The sequence below is a fragment of the Protopterus annectens genome, chromosome 3.part0 (assembly GCF_019279795.1).
Source record: "Protopterus annectens isolate FY-2018-M chromosome 3.part0, PAN1.0, whole genome shotgun sequence".
In the NCBI taxonomy this organism is placed as follows: domain Eukaryota; kingdom Metazoa; phylum Chordata; order Ceratodontiformes; family Protopteridae; genus Protopterus; species Protopterus annectens.
In genome coordinates, this window is record NC_056731.1 from 19,350,069 (window position 1) to 19,367,538 (window position 17,470).

A 17,470-nucleotide genomic window follows, 5' to 3' on the forward strand; every position below is an offset into this window, starting at 1 on the left:
GCTGAAGTGTAATGTGTTGCCAGCATGTGTTAGTGTGTGTACAATATGTGTGTGATGTGTGCAGTACAGATTAGCAAGTGTACATCTGTGAACATGGTGGGTGCGCACTGTCTGCATGTACGTGCATAGTGGACACATGGGACGTGTGGCATACCCTGTCGTACACATTGTTAACATCTCATAGTATCTTTCAATGGCCAGTATGCATTCTACTACAGTTATGTACTAACATGGGTAGACGTGTGTATGGCATGGGTTGACACTATGCTGTGGGTGATACCGTTAATATCTGTCAATGATTTGCGGTCTGGTAGTATACACAACCTCAACAGCATGACTATAAGCAATCATTGGATGATGTCCTGACAAATGACACACAGTAGTAGGGAACCCAATAACAATTGGATCCTTCTGGTCCTATACTATAACACTAACCAGTGGTGATGACCGCCACCCATTCCTGTGACTACATCTGTCTGGCATATAGCCCATTAGGTACATGCAGACACACTAGGGATATGTCCATCCAAATCTGGAAATACATGGATTGGCCTACAATGCATTCCCTGGATGGGATGCATATCCTACACAAGGGTATCATACAGACAGATACCTGTTGTCTGATACATGCTGTATAGCAGTAAGCTGGCTATGGCATAGTCATCCTCATGTACTATACATACTATTCAGTCAGTACCACACCAGTGGTAGCCCTCAACATGTATGTTGGGTAAAAATGTGTACATACAGCCTCATGTTATGTCATGTGTCCTTGGTATCCACATATCCATAGGTATTGTGGAGTCCCAAGGTGTATCACATAAGACATTAGAGGCCTGACTGCATATCCACAGGGCAGACATATACCTATAAAACTGTCCATTCTTGGCAGTCTTTGGTGTTTATGACCATGTCTGACATATACCCCAGGCATATACCCTCACTCACACTACTCTTAAGTAACTGTCATGGGTGTGTGTGCCACAGATGACCTTGGCCACAGAACACGATAGTGGACGGCCTTGTCACATACATACATATGTGACCTATGATCTGAGAAGCAGCAGCACAACCTGTCAATGGAAACAAATGTATACATGTAGTATGCAGGCTTCACACCTATGTACTGATTGAGGGGACATGTACACATATATATTTGCCATGCGGATACCTGATGCATGCAATGCACTTACTGTTATAATCATACTATGTCATATCATAGTAAAATCAAAACCCACACTGCATTGTCCAACACTGACACACACAGAGTCAGCATTTGCAGGATTCAAACCCCTACCTAGCTATGTTATGATACTAGAAAGCAATGCATTAACACAGGATGCTATCTGCTTTACTGGGTGGTTTCCCTTCTCCTGCTGTATTTGTAGGATGGTGACATCACCAGTCTTTCCAAAGAGGAATGTACCTGGTTTAGTGAGTTTTCCCAGTCTCCAAAAAGGGACACCTCTCAAAGGAAACTGCACACATACACCCCCCCCACACACTCACTGTTTGCAGGATTCAAACCCCTACCTAACTATGTTATGATACTACAGGGAGACGCATTAACATGGTACGCCATTTGCTTTACTGGCTGCTATTCCTTCTCCTGCTGTATTTGTAGGATGGTGACATCATCAGACTTTCCAAAGAGGAATGTACCTCTTTTAGTGAGTTTTCCCAGTCTCCAAAAAGGGGACACCTCTCAAAGGAAACTGCACACATACACCCCCCCCCCACACACACACACTGTTTGCAGGATTCAAACCCCTACCTAACTATTTTATGATTCTACAGGGAAACGCATTAACAAGGCATGTTATTTGCTTTACTGGCTGCTATCTCTTCTCCTGCTGTATTTGTAGGATGGTGACATCATCAGACTTTCCAAAGAGGAATGTACCTCTTTTAGTGAGTTTTTTCCAGTGTCCAGAAAGGGGACACCTCTCAAAGGAAACTGCACACTTGCACACACACACACACACACACACACACACACACACACACACACACACACACACACCCCACACACACTCACTGTTTGTAGGATTCAAACCCCTACCTAACTATGCTATGATACTAGAGAGAGAGCGCGCTATTGGCTTTACTGGCTGCTATCCCTTCTCCTGCTGTATTTGTAGGATGGTGACATCATCAGACTTGCCAAAGAGGAATGTACGTCTTTTAGTGAGTTTTTCCAGTCTCCAAAAAGGGGACACCTCTCAAAGGAAACTGCACACATACACCCACCCACTGTTTGCAGGATTCAAACCCCTACCTAATTATGTTATGATACTAGAGAGAGAGAGACGCATTAACATAGCTCGCTATTTGCTTTACTGGCTGGTTTCCCTTCTCCTGCTGCATTTATAGGATGGTGACATCATCAGACTGGACAAGGTGATGTGTGTACACTTTGTTTTCTGCCATTCCAGGAATGGTCCATGTGGGTCAGCAGGTGTCAACAGCTTGAACAAGACCTCAGAATCATTACCTTGTGTGATCTATCTGTGGACATTCCATCATATGTCAACACATTTATGCACAGCTTGTTGGTTTTGTGGATACTACATGTGTCTGGGATGTTGATAAAGGGCTATTCAAAGTCTATGTGACACATGTATAGATGTGTTCATTGATGTATGTCCTAGATGGCTGCCTTGCAAACAGTCTAGCATGTTTGGGAACCATGATCCGCACATGAACATACCACAGTTGGTAGGGTTGTGTGTATGTCAGCTTCCAATAGCTCTGTTTATGACTGCAACCATGATGGACTCCATGACCTTGCAGATCAGACTTCACAGGTGTACTGGACTTGACTTCCCATGGTGTGTTGTGCACCAACACTTGTAGGGAGTGCCATATGTAGCTGTGACACATTCAACGGTTCCACATCCTGTGTAGGGGGTGAGGCTCAGCTGACTGTTAGGTGCATGATCTGTTTGTTCTGAAGTTTGTGCATGACACGTATTGGGAATCAATGTATTCCACTTGCTGCCATGCTTTTGGCAGTGGGGGTAGCTGCTCATCCATTCTACATGTGATATCTCCTGGTATGATGATATGGACTGTTGTCAGTGGGAGGTGGGTATGTACATATGGGCCTGTCTGTCATGATGTTGGCATTGTCACTCAGGTACAGTTGGCCCTAACTCAGGACATATATGGGTGTACATTGCTATTTATGACATAGCTGTAGGAGGTGTCATGATTCAGTCTGGACTCCTTCTCAGCTACTCTTTACAAAACACCAACAAACACGCGCACTAATCCCTGTTGTACTCTTTTACATGCTTAACACCCTACTGATCCTTTGTGATCAGGCTACAGAGTATGTCATGATAATATCCTGGCATGTCCAGGGGTCGGTTTTGTGTGTACTCTCCAGTCCAGCTGGTGAATATTGTGATATTGACACAATGTCACATCTGCCTCATGTACACAGACAACCCTCTCCTCCTCCTGACAAACTCAGATATATGTGTGAGATGCACATATATAGACATACAGGGTGCTGAACTCTCTCGACCCATGACTGGCACAATCTATCAGGTGGTGAAGGTAACCACACACACCACATATCAGTCTCACATATCCTCTAGCAACAGCACTCAATCCAAATTATCACACATAGACATACTCGGATGCTGTAAATGTACACTACCTAAGCAGCAGAGACCTCCAAAGCAGACACACACACACCTGCTACCCCACTACAATACCCACATATCACATAGTTCACAATGTCACTGTGCCACACAGTCACTGCCCTTCAGGCTAAACAACACACCTAATACACTTGTAATAGGCGACACTTATTGTCAGACACACTGACGTACTACTCACCAGCCCTAACAAGAGAATAGTCTCTTTGGGCTGTCTGTTGGGTGCCAGGATCTGCCGCATAACACAGGCAGTCAGGTCACTCCAAAGCAAGTACAGGACTGGCACCATCATTGTCCATGCTGGTGTGTATAACCCCAGACGTTACTCCCTGGACCACATGACATGATACATGGAGGAACACTCTGATCATGTAGTCCAGGCCAGTATGACCCTGACCTTGTGTAGCATCTTACACCCACCAATTATGATGTCACAGTATACAGACACACATATCACATTTAACAGTTGCCTAACAAATTTGTTTAATTCAAAGGGGATACAGTGTCTGTCAGCCTATGGTGACATGCTCAACATGCCACGTAGCTTCACTATGGACAGCTTGCACCTGTCACCCTTGGACTTTGGAATGCTGACTAAGGCTCTTGCTACCACCATAGTGCCTTTTTTAAGCAGGGCTCAGAAGACAAACCCACCTCCATAGACATTACAGGTTAAATTAAACTAAGGGTAATGCTGCTCAACAACAGTTGTGTTAACCTCATATTGCGGCCACTCAGGACTCTCCTCAGTATGGAGGATAGCGATATCTGTGCACTGACAGATGCCTGGTTCAGGTTCGCTTATGCACACCAGCACTACCAGGTTATGTTTCATACCATGCTGTCTGACAACAAGCCTTGGAACAGACAACACAACTAGGGGGAGTATCCATATACATCACAGATACACACACCTCCGGGTTAGTAGCACTGCACAAAGCATCACAGACCATGCATATACAACCACCATTGTGCAATACTGCCTTTCAGTTTGTTGCCTGCTACAGAACACACTCCCAGACTCAGGAACCACACTCGGCTTTCGTGGGACCTATGAAGAATATGAAGGTCTCCACAAACACCATTATATTGTGTGACTTCATATACACAAATATTGACTGGGGATACTACTCAAGCCCCGACACCCTCACCCAATAGTCGCTACAATTTGTAGACTCATATGCTATGGCACAACCAGTCAGCACAGCCACAAAGGGGAATACATATTGGACCTGATCATCACCAACATGGGGACTCTATGTTCCACACCAGCAATATAGCCCTCATTGGTAAGGTCAGAAGATACATGTATCTCACTGGACATACATATACCCTCCACACACCCATCCTGGGTAATCTTGGTGAACTTCTCATGAGCCAACGTCTCATTTCACCGCAATAAGGTGGTATCCTTCAGAGACCCTGAGACAGTGGCAAATACGGCTCACACTGCTGCATCCTTTACATACACATTCTATGGACACCTAGTGGACTGCATGGATTGTGCTATCCCAAATAAAAACAGGACTCACTACTCCAATGGCAGGGGACCTGTCTGGTAGACCCCAGCCATTAATAAGCTGTACAACGTCAGGAAGAAGCTACTACATGATAGAGCACAATCCCGGACTGGGAAGGCATCTGTGATCTGTACTAGCAGACAGCTATGATCACTCCTGAACTTTTCTAAGGGCCGCTTCTACCGGACAATTGCAACAGACACGTAGGACTATCACACGACCTTCTTCAGTTATGTCAGGAACCTGGGTGGACACTCACTGATATGCTGTGAGTTACTGCACACTGCCTTAACCTACCCTGAACCCACTGGCATTGCCAACATCCTGGCAAACAGGTTCAGTGGAGATGTCTCCCACCCATCCCCCCTAAGGAGCAACTATCCATCCCAACAGAGTATAACTTCCCTGACATCACACACTAGCAGGTGAGTGCTGCCCTCCCCAAAGTGTACATCACAGTATCAATGTGACCAGACAGTGTCCCAGCCTGCATCTTACACGAGCAACATGACAGACGTAACCCTCACTTTACATCACTGTTCAATATTGGAGTTACCACAGGATATATACCCAAGGAATGGCATACAGCGACAGTGGTCCCGCTCTACAGAGTTGGTGCCACAATGAACCACAGACAATATTGCCCTATAAGCCTATGTAGCCTGTTCTGCAAAGCTATGGAGTGTATTGTCATGGGACTCATACACATAGATATCGGGAACCTACGGACACTGTGTCCTACACATTTCAGTGTTGTGGGCAGATCTTGCCTCTTGAACCTGTTTGTATTCTTTAAATGGTTAACAGGTCCATTGACATAGGGATGGCTGCCCACACAGCCTACCTGAACCTTGCAAAACCCTTTAACACAATAACCCACTGGGCCATTATGCATAGGCTCACCAGCGTCGATATAGACACATATCTCACACGATGGATTGATACCTGGATCAGGGATAGCACACACATGGTCAGAATTGCAGGTGCCATGTCTGATTATACACCAGTTACACATGGCATCCCACATGGCTCAGTCCTGGGACCTCTCTTGTTCAGTATATATTTGTCTGACGTACAGGCTACCACAGGGGGAATAAGGCTGAACATGTTTGCACTTGACTGCAAACTGGGTGCCATGATCAACTCTTCAGCTGCCACATGCATACTCAAACAAGGTCTCACAGAGATGGATGACTGGTGCCTGAGCCATGGCCTACAGCTAAATGCCATTAGTTGCATAGTCATCCCCTTTGGGAATAACAACATGCCCACACATTACCACATAGGTAGTACTCCATTACATATGGTAGGGGTTGTTAGGGGTTTGGGGACATGACATGTTCGTACTGTCACCTTTGACATTCACGTTGCCAAAGTGGTTGGACACACCTTCTATGTGGGCCACCTTATCCCATATGGTTTCACATCTAGATCGAGTGAGGTCATTGTGCCCCTATACTCATCACATCCATGCTTTGTTATAATGCCACATTTGGGGTGTACCTTACCCGACACCTGCAGCAACTGCACTGGCCATGGAAGTTTCTCACCAAGCAGATCTAGGGACTCACACAGATGCCCTTCACAGTTCAGATGCAGTAACTCCAGCTCTACTCAGTCGCTTACCACCTACTCAGATATGATGTGTGCCTATTGTTTACAGATATACCCAACCCTGCATTACTGGACATGCTCCACCTCAGGATATCCGACTCCCTTGGAGCTACACACTCCAGGGACGTATACCTCAGCACAGATGTTAAAAGTACATTGTGGAGGGACAGATTCTTATCCCAGAGGCTTCACTCACTCCAAAATGTAATCCCAGTTTCACATAGGCAGAGCCACCCACTGACCACCTACTGGAGACATCTTGTCGACTGTATGGGTGATCATATGTTTTCCCCTGGGATATCTTCTGTGTCCCTGATAGACAGAGGCACACTAGCCTAAATGTACATGGGCTATCTTGTGTGACCTACTATTCACACACACAGTATAGAAATCTGACATGGTTGCAAATGCCAAACACACTCTGGCTAGGCTTGTACATGCCCTAGGGCAGATAGCCTAGTATCGACCTCTGAACCTATGCTACTGTTCAAGATGCACAATGTTTATTGCTGATACTGTTTGCAGGTCTTTATCATCTTTGCTTTACCAGTTTCTATGAACACCTTCGGTATCTGCAGAACATATTTGATTATGACAGGGTTCCACTATATTATAGATGTGTCTGTTATCATATAACTGTATGCACAGGGCGGATTGTTGTATAGTGACAGGTTCCTGGGTTAACACATGCAACTGCCAGATATGCGTGGCCCACTGCTGTACTCAGACACGGCCTAAGTGTGTGAGCATGCCCAGTTCTGCCATTCAATGTTTTGTTGCTTGACATTTGTCTCATTCAAGTGTGTGAGCATGCCCAGTGTGACCTTTCAGTATCTGAGGTCCATTACATTTGTTGATGTGTGCGAACATGACTGATATTAACATTTATACAGTGTGTGTTGGAAGTCAGGTTCTGTTCTCACTGCATGACTCAACTTTGTGTCATAACTCAACAATGATTATGCTGTGCCTGCAGGGTTTCCATGAAATATTTTGCATAGACTTATCAACATTCCTTCATACAGGCTGACCACTACAATACTGTCATGGTTTAGTGGTTCAGTACTTTGGCTATAGTTCACAGTATCCTGGGTTCGAGGCCCATCACTGCTTTATATTTTCATACTGAGAAGACCAGACTGCTTAAGGGCCAGTTAAGCAAATATGAGCATGTTGGCTTTTGTTCAGCTATGCCCTACTTAGACCAGGCTTGTCCGACATTGCTCAATATTCACCAACATTGCTGGACGTTACCCAATATTACTGAACATTGACCACAGTTGTGCTAGTTGGTGTGTGGGATTTTGTTTGCATATACTACATGGTGGTAAATGCTGTTTAGCAGTGCTTTATATTGCTTAACACATGGCAATCATGCCTTAGGTGGTGCTGCAGGGCTGCCTATGTCAGATGCACATACTACACTCCCTGTACATGTTTGAAAGCATGTAGTGTCAACTTAGGCATCTCTTTTACTATATGTGTGAGTTGGAGAGAGGTATAATTTCCAGAGTTCCTACTGAGCCAGTGTATGTGCTATGCATTGCCTCTTTGCCAAGGCGAAAGCATATGGGGCACGCCTCCTTCTGCCTACTGGGGCAGGCTCAGGTTATTCCTCCTCCGAGTCACGCTCTGCCTGTGATGGCCTTGGCAATGGTGGGGAGCTGTTTGGCCCAGATCTATGCTGGTCCTGCTGCAGCTGTTTTTGCAGGATCATATTATGTAGCATAGTACATACCATGACAATTTGGGTACATGTAGTTGGTGAGTACTGCAAGGCTCCACCAGATGTGTCCAGGCACCGGAACCATGACTTGAGCAGCCCAAACACATGCTCTATTGCATTACGTGTTTGTGCGTGTGCCTAATTATGGCATTCCTGTTCAAGTGTGTGTGCGTTTCTGATGGGTGTCATCAGCCACGGCTCCAGTGCATAGCCAGCATCCCCCACTAGATGACCATGTGGGATGTCTCCATTGGCAAATGTCTGGTACAGCTGGTTCAGATGCCAGATATGGGAATCATGTTAGCTTCCAGGGCAGCCTGCACACACATTCAGTATTATGCCCTGGGCATCACACATGACCTGGCAATTGATGGAGGGGAAGCCCTTGTGGTTGAGGTAGACCCTACCCCGCTCACCGGTTGGTGCTTTGATGTGTATGTGCGTGTAGTCTATTGCACCCACTACCTCAGGGTATTCCACTATTTGCTGGAAGAGATGCATATTACTGGCCAATACCTCATGCAAATTGGGGAAATATACATGATCACCGGTGTGTACTGACATGGCATCCAGGAACTGATGTAGTACCCTGGATGCTGATGCCTGTGATATCCCCATCATACCAGTTGGTTTCTGGAAGATACCTGTTGCTAATATTCTTAGGCCAACACATACCTTGGTTTCCACTGGGATGGGTTCCCCTCTGTTGGTTCTGTGTGTGAGGCGTGGCCTGCACAGCTCAACAATTTGCTGCAGGAGGTCTCTGTCCACTCTATAGCGCTCCACTATCTCCAGCTCATGTAGCCCCTGGTAGGTTACCCTGGACCTGTACACTCTTCTCCGTCTCCTCACTGTGGGTTGTCCAGCAGCATTTCCATTGTCACCACCCTCAGCATGTTGCATATGTCGCCTTATAACAGTAATGGCAGCCCCTAACATTTCTGTGTTTCAGTAAAGCTTTTTCAGTTCTCACTTCTATTAGCTTACTGCAGTGTCTGTTGTGAGAAACATAATGGACTGTTGTTTGAAGAGTTTTAAGTGCTAGGCTGGGCTGGGCTAGTGTACTGTCTGTGTAATTGCCTGATTCTGATTGTTTTCACCTGCTAACTCTGAAAGTACTCCCTGGTAGCTTCCTATTATTTGTCGTGCTTCCTTTTTCCTTTCTGTTTCCTTGGGGGGGGGGGGGTGCCATGCACACAAGCGCAAACATGCGCACAGCAGCTAACACGTGCGCACACATGCTTACATGGAGTAAAACTTGCTTATTCGGGTTATACCCGCTCAGCAAGAAACTTTGGTGTTATCCACGGCATACACCTTCCATTTCTTGCCTTTCCCTAGCCTACCTGTTGACACACCTCTTTCCATGATGTGTAAATGAGAGCTGACACATGCCACTCTGCTCCAATGACCTTCACTTCTTTCATACATACCCCCCTCGTGATGTCACCTAGCTTCTACTCTGTTACTCCCCATATCCTACTCCTACACTCCACTGACTGTGCTCATTTGCTATGTAAACTTGCGATTCACTATCCTAATGCTCATTTACATAGGATTGCCTACTAATGCTTGGTTACATGTCTTAGACTGAGCTTCCCCCCTTGGCAACCTCTACTCGGTGGCCATGTTGTCTTCAGCCTGCCATTCCCTTGCATTGTACATTGACAATTTCAATAAAATCCACATTTGTGCATTTTAATTTTTAGTATTCTGGGTTTTGAAGTGCAGCCCGTTTATGCGGCACTGCACTATGCTTAAACATCGGAAATCGGAAAAAATATATATTTTTATTTTCATATTGCATCAGGAAACATTTCACATGGCCATATATTTGGCCATTGGCATGCTTCCTGCACTGGATGCAACCTTTATTTGGAGCTGTCAAGGCTCCGTTTTGCTATTTGCAGAACGGTACTCAGTTGTCAACTGAGTACATTTCTTCAAATAACACTGCTCTTACTCGGACAGGTTTGGGTTTCCAGAATCGCAAATCTACCTCATTTGCATGCCTTTCACCTGCAATTGAGGTAATTTGCATATCCCAGCCCTGTCCGTGTAAGAGCCATTTTAGAAGCTCTCTTACACGCCCCTACAGGCTGTTCCTGGATCGCTCGTTGGACATGATGGCTGCATGGAGTCTTACTCTACTCTTAGACTCTGTGCAAGCCATCGTGAATCCAGCCCATTGTTTTACTAGACAGGCCTGTTATACTATTCTTGGCTTTAACAACAAAACTAAATGAAATAAGTATCTGTAATGTAAATATGTTTTAATATTTTTTCTAGGCTTCCGTTATCTGGTCAGACAAATTTTAGTAACACTGTTTGGTCCCTTGTAATGGCTTCATAACCCACCTTATAAATTATCACATGGTAACAAACTTAAAAAAATAATGAATGTTCTAAATTCTTTCAAACTGGATCACTGCTCATTCAGTGACTTAAAATGCATGATTTAATGCTGCTTAAAATGACTATAATGATACTCCCACTCCCCAGCCCCCCAAAAAAGGAAGGTGAACTGCAATGCATGACATTCTGTCAGGGGATCATGAGTTAACATTTGTCTGAAATTAGCATTTTCTTTTGTGGGGAAAGACTCCCCTTAAACCGATACCGTCTCTTACTGTAGTAAACTTTGAGGTCACTTTTGCATAAGAAAAGAGAAATGTTTACTTGTTGCACAAAACTCAAATATTTGCTTTTCTTATCCTTCAGTAAATATAAAGTAGGAAACTTTTTGTTTCAAAACACTGAACTCAATCTTGTCTAATTAAATTACATTGATTTTGCAAAAAAGACCAACTTTCTATAATTATATTATATTATTAACATTATATATGAAATCATTTGTGTAGGTTTTATTAATGTGTACATGTAGCATGAAAAACAAAATAAGTGTTGTAGGCAGTACCCATTTGTACCAATCAGGAAAATGCATATTGCTGCTTTGTAAAACCAATGCCTGTGCTTTGTTTTGTCTTAGTAATGCTACCCGAGGACTTCCTTGAACAGAAAAGTGGTTGAAGATGGTTACAATTTATAAGCATATTATTTAAAAAAGTAATTGCTAGCAGAACAGCTGAACTCATTAACATTTTCTGCATTTTAACAAAAGCTGTTTAAGGCATCATACTGAAAACTGTATTTTGCTTTAAGTTCACTGGCATTCTTTGTTGCCACTGTTTCCAAATTTTCCTTCATCATGCCCACATCATTGCAGACCACAAAGCTGTAGACTTTCCTGCTCGTGAGTGCAGAGAAACAGGGACTTGTTCACTCACATGTTTCATGAAGCTTAAACAATAAGAGACTAACAAACATACAGTAATAGGTACCTATTACTGCATTATTTCTAACCTGCATTAAGGCCATTGCAGCTTTTAAGACAATGTACAAACCTAAGGTAAATTTGTTATAAACATTCCTTTTTCATGTTTTGTGTTGAAATTAATTGTTCTTTACATACAATTAAAATATTTATTATACATTTCGAATATCACAGAAAACAAGGAGATCTCTTATTTGAATATATTTCCATAAAATGGCACACAGTTACGTATATTATATATATTTTGAATATTAAGGATATTAAGAAATAGGAGAGTGCAGCCTAAAGATAATCTGGAACATATGTAAATTTTTTTGTTAGAATTTATCATATTCCCATTTGTGGACTTGATTGTTTGGTTATGATCTGGCAAGCAATATTACATTCTAAGTTAATATAGCACTTATACAAGGCAGGACTCTATTGAAAAGAGTAAACGCTAGTCAGCACAATATTCTGTGCCACAGAGGATGCATAACGGGTAGGGTAAATGTTAACTGGGGGACATGTTGATACAGGAGAATATCAGGAGTAAGATAAAGGTTAGGTGGGTACATGTTGATGCAGGAGAACATTTGGGATGGGGTAAATGTTTAGTGGGTACACACTGATACAGGAGAACATTGGGGGTAGGACAAATGTTAAATGGGTACACGCTGATAGAGAAGAATATCAGGGATAGGGTAAATGTTAAGTGGGTACATGATGCAGGAGAACACTGGGGATAGGGTAAATGTTAAGTGGGTACATGATGCAGGAGAACACTGGGGATAGGGTAAATGTTAAGTGGGTACATGATGCAGGAGAACACTGGGGATAGGGTAAATGTTAAGTGGGTACACATTGATACAGGAGAACATTGGGTAGGGTAAACGTTGAAACAGGAGAATATCGAGGGTATGGTAAATGTTAAATGGGTTCACGCTGATACAGGAAAATATTGGGGGTAGGGTAAATATTAAGAGGGTACAAATTCAAATATGAGAACATTGGGGATAGGGTAAACATTTAGTGGGTACACGCTGATACAGGAGAACATCAGGGGTAGGGTAAATGTTAAGTGGGTACACACTGATACAGGAGAGCACTGGGGATAGGGTAAACATTAAGTGATGGACATGTTGATACAGGAGTACATTGGGGGTAGGATAAATGTTAAGTGGGTACACATTGATACAGGGCAACATTGGGACAGGTAAATGTTAAGTGGGTACATGTTGCTAGGGAAACATCAGGTGTAGGGTAAACATTAAGTGGGTAGATGTTGATACAGAAGAACTTCTAGGTAGGGTAAGCATTAAGTGGGTACATGTTGATATAGGAGATCATCGGGGTAGTTTAAATGCTAAGTGGGTGCACGTTGATATAGGAGAACATCTGGGGTAGGGTAAATGTTAAGTGGGTACATGCAGATACAGGAGAACATTGGGGGTTGGGTAAACTGTAAGTGGGTACACGCTGATACAGAAGAAGAGCCATGGCAATTGGTACTCATTCTTCAGCATCATGTCTTAGATCTGTTTGGTGCTGGAGCCATGAGCTCCTTCTGTGAAAATACCAGTGATATGAAATGTAAAATACAGTGTGTAAGGAAATATAGAGAGACAAAAATGGCAGAGAATAGTGGGGGAAATTGCTGTTTGGGTCTGTGTTTTGAATGTCAGACTCTGTATATCATCAGCACTCACATCCTACCATTTAAGGAAAATTCTATCTTTCAACTATTTTGCTCAGCAGATTAACTGATAGATCTATACTGACCACTGTATGTAATGTTGGTAAATATTGTTGCATACTTTAGCTCAGATTGGTAGGAAGTCTTTTCAAATGAGTTCTTATGGGTCAGTTGTACCACTTCATTAAGGACACTGTGATATCTAGTTATTGGATGCAATGTGTTATATATGAAGGCTTTCAGGTAATGAAAGATTTGCATCCCACCCTCTCTGTTTAATACAACTACAACAAGCCAGCAGAGTTCATAAGAGTTTAAGCTCTGTCTCAGTTTAACAGAACTTATGATTTTTTTCAGTGAACACACAGCACTTGAGCTACTTAAATGGATTGATAATGATGTGTCTGCAGAAAAAGATCATCTGTTTCTTCAGTGATGGTGAAAACCTCAGGGGATGAACTGAAGTATACAAAAAAATCAAATTAGTACATCAAAATTACACTGAAATGAAATCGCATTACATTTGCGGTGTTTGTTAACCTAGATTTGACTATAAAAGTAGAGTTGTGCAAGCAAACTTACCATAGCAGTAGCTGTTTGAATGATCACTGCTTCAGTAGCCTTAGCTATATGTGTTATATCTGGTTAAAAATATATCAGCTGACCAGTTCACAAAGCTTTCAGGGCTCCTTCTACCTGCCTAAACTATTAGTTTGACTGAAGTGACTAAGAAGTCAGGTTCGGACAACAAGCTCTTCAGAACTTTCATGCCAACAGAGAGAAGAAAGTTAAAACCCTAACAAGGACAATGTTTGAAAACAAAAATAATGGCCCTCACCCTGGCAATAAAAATAATACTCAAAAATAACGGGGGGGGGTAGAGGAAATAGCTATTTCAGCAACAATTATTCTAACATCTACTGCTATGGTAAGTTTAGTTATACATTTGTACTATGTTCTAAATATAGATCACTGCTGCAGTAGTGTCAGCTATATGGATAAACTGGGTATGTGTCACTTCACCTAAAACCCATTTCACCTAAACTCATTTCACTGAGACCAAATCACCTAAATTTAATTTCACCTAAAACTGATTTCACTGACAAGTAGTACTCTAACGCAATTGAAAGGTATATGTCCTTTTCCCCACTATAGTGCAATCCTGGAGTTAGTATGTATATATATATATATATATATATATATATATATATATATATATATATATATATAATATTGAGGGGGGGTGTGCAGCCCCCCATCTAGTTGCCTTTTACCAAATAATGTAAAAGAAAACCAGACAACATAAAACCAAAATAAGTGGGGGCCAATGCCCCCAATGTGGGGGGCTGCACCCACCCCCCCTTAATATATATACTAACGCCAGGATCACACTAGTGGGGGAAAAGGACATATTCATTTGACTTGCCTTATTCTACTACTTGTCAGTGAAATGAGTTTCAGGTGAAATGAAATTTAGGTGATTTGGTCTCAGTGAAATGAGTTTAGGTGTAATGGGGAGTGACACATACCCGGGTAAATTACATTACCTTATATTGACTGGGAGGTAAACGGGGGAGGGGCCAGGATCTCTTGGGGAATGGTTCTAGCAAAGCTTGGCTTAGACCTACAGGAATCTAGTTTTTAATGCTTTACAAATGTATGCTGAGGTGACCAAGTTGCTTTCTATAGAATACTTCTAGAATCCAAGCGTTTCCAAAAAGCCACATATGAAGCCAAGGCCCTGGTAGAATGGTTCTTCACCCTGCCTGGAGTAGTCATGACACAATCATTTAGAAATAGTCTGCTTTGCAAAGGTTGCCCTTGTTTTCTTACTTTCACAATAAACAAACTAATCAAAGTTCCTGAAAGAATTTGTTCTGTCAAGATAGCACCTGAGTTGTCTATAGACATGCAAGGTATGAGTTATCCATTTTCCTTCAGTTTTAAATTATGGAAAGAAAACAGGGTGATGGATAGTTTAGCTAAAGGTAAAATTGGACACCACTTTATGTATAAACTAAGGATCAGTTCTTAAGGAAATGTGTGTGGAATTTATAGATGTTAAAATGTTAGCACTTATATGTTCACAACAGACAGCAGTATTCATCTGAGGTCATTTTGTCATGGCTTTCATTTTATTGAGACATCGATGACCCATTTATGCAAAGCCTCTTCCTAGAAAAAAATGTGCTCCTTGTAAGAATTCGTCTCATTTTCATCTTGATTCATTAATTAAAAAACATATTTTCTTTTCATTTCTCATTACTTCTGTAGGGAATTTCCCTATCTGAATTTTCAGAGGCTGTAACTTTCACAAAGATACTTAATAATTTATTATATTTCAGGGTAACTGCCTTCAATGTCTTCCTCATTTTGGGATTTGATATTAATGCTCATTATGTTCATATTTAACACTACTCTACCTTAGGTTAATTTATTTCCAGCAACAGAATTTCTAAATATTTAATAATGTTTTGGTTTAACAAGGATTAAGTTTAAGCCACAAAAATGAGTTGGACAGTAAGGCACACAAGCTAATTTCATGAAACAAAGCTAGTTACCTAAAGAACTTCATGATGTAGACAGATTTTTCTCTTTCTATTTAAAGCTAGCAGTGAGGGCTATGGCCCACAGCTATTTAAAGTGGGTATTAAACATACAAAGACTACAAATAGCTATTGTTCGTGTGCATAATGGTTAAAGTCTTCACCTCATAGGCACACAGTACACGGTTTGACGCTGATCTAGGTTTATTGGTGAGGCTTAAAATGGGTATTCAGGGCAGTTAGCCTAATATTCACCTATGAAGTCCATATAGTTGAACAAAAAACTTTAAAAAATATTAACTAAAAATGTGGAGAAGTGTGTAAACAATGGAAGATGAAGGAGGATGTAGTCAGAAAAACTGAACAGACACAAAATGCATAATGATGAGTGTAGGATTAAAATGGAAGAACTGGTCAATAACAGGAAGAGGTATAGGACAGAAATAATGGACAGTGGCAGAGATCCTATGGAACAATTTCTATTACAGTTATAGTTCTTACAAGTGAAAGAACTTATACATATATATATATATATATATATAGAGAGAGAGAGAGAGCGAGGAGCATTAGCTCTTAACACAGAAATTTAATTTGGACAGATAAGGAGATGACTAAGCCACTGAATGTGGCATAGGAGTATATTTTTCTGACACAGGCAAGCTGAGTTTGCTGAGTGGCTAGGGCATTTGATTATGCTGGCAGATAAGGATGGACATACCTACACTGCAGAAATGGCCAGGGAGCAGCACAACTCTCATAGCCACAATCCCTTGGTGGAAGGACATAATTACAGTGGACCCCCTGGGGTGAGCATTCAGCTCTCCAAGGCACCACTTGGAGGTACCACAGACCAATGAGTAAGTGGCAGCATGCACTTGCTGAGGGTGGCCATTTTGATTCCCTGTAGTTATACAGAAACTCCATCCCTCATCCAGAGATGAATTTAGGCACTTACTCAGAAATATTCTCTTTGCTGCAGTGTATTGATAGCACAAACTCTACAAAGTCTGTAAGAATGATGGTCTATCCAGATGACTATTGTACTAGCCAATCTGGGGACTCACAAGAGGTAGGGAACGAATGAGTTTCAGTCCCACACAGGGAGGTTTGAAGTTTGACAGGCAGTGGGGGGAAGATACCTAGAAAAAATGGCTAGAAAATGACTCAGGACAGATAAGAAAACAATCCCCAACACTGAGGGAAGACAAAGTAGAAGGCTTAGGTACTGTCCCACAGAAAGATCTACAAAGATTAATAGAGGTGAATGCAGTACCCCACCTCCCCCACCTCCTGTGCTCTGTAGATTTCTGAACCCGAAGGGGTGGCAGATGACTAGGGACAGTTGATAATGTAGTTGTACAATTTCATAAGATTGCAGGGAAGGTGA

At 42.3% G+C, this 17,470-nt stretch overlaps 1 protein-coding gene across 1 annotated transcript in view; it reads right to left on the bottom strand.

Moving 5' to 3' along the window:
- The window catches only part of MYO3A (myosin IIIA), a 2,697,794-nt gene that overhangs the window by 2,074,377 nt on the left and 605,947 nt on the right, over positions 1–17,470 (bottom strand). The window lies entirely within an intron of this gene.